The sequence below is a fragment of the Haliotis rufescens genome, unplaced genomic scaffold (assembly GCF_023055435.1).
Source record: "Haliotis rufescens isolate VD_foot unplaced genomic scaffold, xgHalRufe1.0.p SCAF_20, whole genome shotgun sequence".
NCBI classification, from domain to species: Eukaryota; Metazoa; Mollusca; class Gastropoda; order Lepetellida; family Haliotidae; genus Haliotis; species Haliotis rufescens.
Genome location: NW_025963891.1, coordinates 19,344,365 through 19,350,364, shown reverse-complemented (window position 1 = coordinate 19,350,364; position 6,000 = coordinate 19,344,365).

Genomic DNA, 6,000 nt, shown 5'->3' with positions numbered 1-6,000 from the left:
TGGTGGAGTATGACCTGACATACATGGCTTGTTGTTGGGACGAAGGCTGGTGGAGTATGACCTGACATACATGGCTTGTTGTTGGGACGAAGGCTGGTGGAGTATGACCTGACATACATGGCTTGTTGTTGGGACGAAGGCTGGTGGAGTATGACCTGATATACATGGCTTGTTGTTGGGACGAAGGCTGGTGGAGTATGACCTGATATACATGGCTTGTTGTTGGGACGAAGCTGGTGGAGTATGACCTGATATACATGGCTTGTTGTTGGGACGAAGGCTGGTGGAGTATGACCTGATATACATGGCTTGTTGTTGGGACGAAGGCTGGTGGGGTATGACCTGGTATACATGGCCTGTTGTTGGGGTTGAAGATCGCCTCCTACGACCATCATCGGTTGCTTGGTACCTATATTCGATCTACGCAATTTGGGAAACGATGACATGCAGTCAACCATGTCCCCGAGCATGACAACCCGATCCGTTTAGTCGACTATTACAACAAGCAAAGGTTACAGGGGACCTATATTCTGACCGGAATTCTCATGGGCTGTGTGGTGCTGTAGTCATGTGGCATTTTTTTATCTTGACAATATTCGTTCCCACACAGCACGTGTCTTATACTGAGAGAACACAACATTAACACACTGCCGTGGTCGCCAGAAACACCGGTTCTCAACTCAATGGACTATCTGTGGGATGAGCTGGAAAGAAGTGTGTGTTGGCGGAGGGGGAGTAGGGGAATATAAAACCGTATTTCTTAATCTAGGAGTCTCGGCAGCATGCGCCCATATTGTCAATTGATTGACACAACATATGTCACAGTTCGAATTGCGCAGTGAACACAAAGCCTTATGCTATTAAAGAAATGCCAATCCCGGTATTAAGGTCTTTTCAATTTTAGATAAATTGTTAAAATTGTTCAAAAATGGAGTATGTATATCACAGTCAATACTTGTATGGTCAGGACGTTGAGATTCCTTCCAGACAAATGGGTTTCCGTAACTCTTGACATTCTCCGGCGTTTTCATATTCAGGATAGGGAACTAAGATTGGCAGCGGAAACAATGGTTAATTCGACCCAGATTTTCTAAGACACTTATTTCATCACGATTTTCTTTCTGCTGAGAGGAACTTGCGAACATTTCTGACGGAGTTGGTATTTCCCATAGGAATTGAGATAAGGACAGGAAATCACAGGCTGGCAAGGGATGACTTCAACCTTACAACAGTTAATTTTCTCTTTATTTTGAGCAATATTCCTTCAGGCACTGGTGTGTAAATTTCACAAGTTTTGAGGTTCAATCGAGCATGCTTTTTCGTCATACGATTCAAGGTTACAACATTCAAGGCCTTAGTAAAGCTTTCAAAATCTTTTATGGTCGACATGTGGAGGACACATTTGACACATCAGGGACCAAAATAAGGTCAGAATCAATTCCCAAATTTGCCTTGTACCAGAAACTTGTCCCCGTGTTGTTTTAGGTGAACAGTTGCCTTGCGTTTGCATGTGTTTGTGACGGGTGCCACCGTAGGATCAAGATACGGTCACCTGTTCGCGAACACCTGGTATCATCACTATTTGATATTGACTCGTAAACACATGCTCATGGTATTGTCGGAAGCGTACCATTTTCTCTTCCTTTAAATTAGCATTTGAGGGATGGCTACAGAATCTCGTCTCATGTATTTGAGTTTTAACAGTTACTTCACGTCTTGGCAGCTTCATAAGGGACACAATGGTGAAGCCACCAGGAGCAGGGATTTTGAGTTCACATGCCAGAAATCATTGGATAATATTCTGGTATCATCGTTCATGGATCAAGGCACGACCATGAGACTCAATTCTGCACACCCTGGTTACACGTTGCCTACGAGAGTAGGGTGTGGTATCGACAGACCAAGAATAATAATTCTGGGATCCGAAGAAATGATCAGAGATCTTAGCACGGATAACAGGCGCAATCTTGCTGCACGGCGATTTGCTTTGCCTTCGACCGCGTGCTTACGCTGTTTTCCCAACGTTTTTACCGACCTGAGACAATTTTAATCATTGCATTTGTCTAAAACATTCCCCGTTGCCCTTGGCCAATTCAATACCTTTTGATTACCAAGGTAATCCGTGTCCCGCTCTCCGCTACCCCTGCTGCACACGCGGGTGGACTTGTGCAGCACAGGCAGCGGGCGGTAGCATTTACCTTGCAAGCTTCGGTCTTGAGAGTTTCCAGAGCACCGGTCCTGTCCTAGACTGAAACACGACTTATAAAACCTGTGATGCCTCCTTTGGGAATGTTCGATTTATGCCTCTATTCACCTAGCAGAGACTGGGTATCACGAGAGGATGTGATACCCAGTAGAAATGGGAGGTCACCTTAACCAATAGCGGATACGTTTTACAATAAAGCGATCACATTCGCCCAGTCCATCTGTACCAAGATAGGCTTACACGTTAAATAATGAACTTCTTCACTAGCCTCTTAATAACGTACATCCCACATCCATGGAGGATTGGTTTAATTTGGTATCAAGAACTTTTAACTAGAATATTTACGTTTTGTCCACATGCATTGAAAGTCCTCAATAAGGACATCTTACCATTAACAGCTTCATTTTTAACCAATGTATGACTGCTTCAACTGAAAAATATAATACCAATTTAATAATTGTAAAACCACTTTTTAGTTCGTTTTTTTTCAAATTTTGACAGATGAACATGATATTTGTTTCCATCTGGAAAACTAACAGCATAGCACAGCAAGTTGTTCCTGAATGTCTGAGGCTAAAAAAGGAAACGTTTCTTGGGCATTGGCTCATCTGGGCCCTGTTCCTCAAAGCGATCTTAGTGCTACGTTGATCGTAGGCCTATGATGAAGTATGGGAGTTACGACCAACTTAGTACTAAGATCGCTTTGTGGAACAGGTTCCTGGTTAGTTCCTGCGTGAAGATCATATTTGCCAATAAAAACAAAATTCAAATTCCCCGCGTTGTATGAAGCAGGCGTACTTCTCACTGTTGAAATATATGTGCTCGAGAAACATTTCTTATACAGCCTAATCGTCAAGCGTCTAATAGTTTTCCTTCTCCCCGGGGCTTTCAGAAAGAAGTTGAAATGTACAAAGAGTTGGGTGATCAAAGAGTTGTCATGCGCTTGTAACATAGGTGTACTCTCCGTGGTGTGACATCTTGCACTTTATAAGTCATCCTTTTAAAAATTCTCTACATTGTTAGATCGTTTTGTAGGGCATGTGGTCAAGGCACCTGACCTATGACGTCAACACTACCAAGACATCGATGTTTATGTAATTGTATAAAACCATAAGCTGAAGTTGCATGACAGGGCAGAGTAAGGGTATGATATTTGTCGTCGCATCATCAGCTTTAAAACTTTATGGACAATGACCTTTGTCGCTGTAGTACGTGCCATTCATTTGGCGAAAGCCGCTGTCAGCATATCATAGTCCACAAAGGAGGATGGATTTATGCAATATGTCACCTGTCCAAACGAAAACACATCAAAGCGTTTGCACATTAGCGTCCATTTTCAAAATTGCTACGAAGTTTCATAACATCTGAATTCATTGTTTAGTAATCCTAAGTACTGTTATATTTAGAAACAACTGGGTATTGTTCTCACTTGAAAAAAATGAATCTAAAGAAGTATTTTGTGAGCTGTCATTTTTCATTTTGTCATTTCTTCGATTTTCAGTTAGACAAATTCACATTTTTTATAAAAAAAATTGTACATTTGATGTACATTCGCACTTGGTCACTAATGAGTTAGGCGATTTTTTATATGTTCAGGAAGTGAAAATTACATACCATATGCTTGGACACGAATCCAAATGCGTGTTGCCAATTCAGTTGTGTTTGTTTGTTGTTTAACGCCGTACTCAGCAACATTTCAGCTATATGACGGTGGTCTGTAAATAATCGAGTCTGGTCCAGACACGCAATTGGGATACGATGACATGCGTCAACCAAGTCAGCGAGGGTGACCACACGATCCCGTTATTCGCCTCATACGACTAGCATAGTTGCCTTTAACGGCAAGCATGGGTTGCTTAAGATCCATTCTACCCTGAATCTTCACGGGTAGGTCAATTCAGTAATATATCTTAATTAAGGGCCAATTACACTGAAAAAGTCAAGAAAAGTCAATTATCAATTTTCTGGGTGCGGTGATTCCTCATTAACTTACAATGTTAGTCGAGTGAGTATGATTTTACGACGCTTTTGAAAATATTCCAGCAATGTCACGGCGTCGGAACACCAATATACCAATGTGTGGATTCGAACCCGGGTCTTCAGCGTGACGACCGAATCCTTTAACCACCAGGATGCCCCAACCTCCCAACATTGTTTGGAAAACGATATGACGGAATATTTATAAATATTAGGATTTAACCCTGAATGGCAGTGTTGGATGTGTGGATGAATCAATCCTATAGGTCGGTGCATACAGTAGGTTCCCAGTATCAAGTATAAAAAACTGGTATTTATTTCTTAATATACTTCATTGTGACATCTGGTGGGCTTCGACTGGCTTGACAGACAGATTTATGACCACAGTGTATGTTAGCGTTGTTTGTATTGTATTGCATTGCTAATAGTATTTATGGTACGATTTTATCATATATTTTGTTTTGTCCAGTTGCAGGTAAATATTGGAACAGCAGTGTCCTTGGCCCATGATAAACATTGTATGTATATGCTGCAAAACACAAACGTAAAAATACATAACACGAACGCCATATGTTTTTAGTCTTTGAAAGGCATTTAGAAGTGATACACATTAATAAGAGAATGTATGGATGTCAACTTCTTTATTATGAGGAACACAACGTTTCGGAGTATATGCTTACTCCTTCATCAGATGAACGTTGTGTTCCTCATAATAAAGAAGTTGACATCCATATATTCTCTTCCTCGTGTTTATTGTTTAACGCCACAATCGGCAATATACCAGCGATATGACGACGGTCTGTAAATAATCGAGTCTGGACCAAACAATCCAGTGATTGACACAATGAGACTCTATCCACACAATTGGCATACGATGACATGCATGAACCAAGTCAGCGAGGCTCACCACCCAATCCTGTTAGTCGCCTCTTAGGACAAGCATGGATTGCTGAAGATCAAATCGAACCCTGGTCTTCACGGGTCACGAACACCGTGTGAGATCCACGTGATAGATCACGTGAAACGTCATGAAAGGACCCACAAATTGGGACGGTTCTCAGTTGGCACGATGTTGTCTGTGAGTAACTGTTCCAACTGCGAAGTCATGTCACTTCTAACTGGCGCACAGCCGAACAACGTCGTCGGACGATTGGAAGCAAAAGAATTGCTGTCCGCTTTAGCAAAGGTATTGAATGTGTCCCATCTGTTGTCTACAACAGCAAGGATTGCAAAGAAGAGTCCGTTTGCTGCCGTCGTAGGCCTTCGGGTTGCCTTTCAGAGGAACTTTGAGGTGAGGTGAAATAGGGTGTAACGTCGCGTTCAAGATTATTGAACATGTTTAGCGACATGCATGCACCTGTGTGTGTGTGTGTGTGTGTGTGTGTGTGTGTGCGTGTGCGTGTGCGTGCTATTACTAGATTTATAGTGCTAGCCCACAGGGATACCATGGCGCAGTTTAACATGAATACCCCACTCAGACACAGAATACTTGAGCTGACCAGTCCTTGCTTTAGCCCCTTAATGCCAAGCGCCAGTCAGGGTAACAGCATGTACAACCTTTTAACGTTTTTTGTATGATGCGGCCGGGATTGAACGTCCAACCTTCCTCTCTCAGGCCGGGCGCTCTACCACTAGACCCCGGAGATTATCAGAGTAACTTTGGAGAAACAACATTTGGGTCAAGATATTGTGATGAAATTCTACAACTGAGAGAGAGAGAGAGATAGTAAGAGTGTGTGAGAGAAAGAGATAGTAAGAGTGTGTGAGAGAGATACTAGTAGATAGTAAGAGAGTGTGAGAGAGATACTAGTAGATAG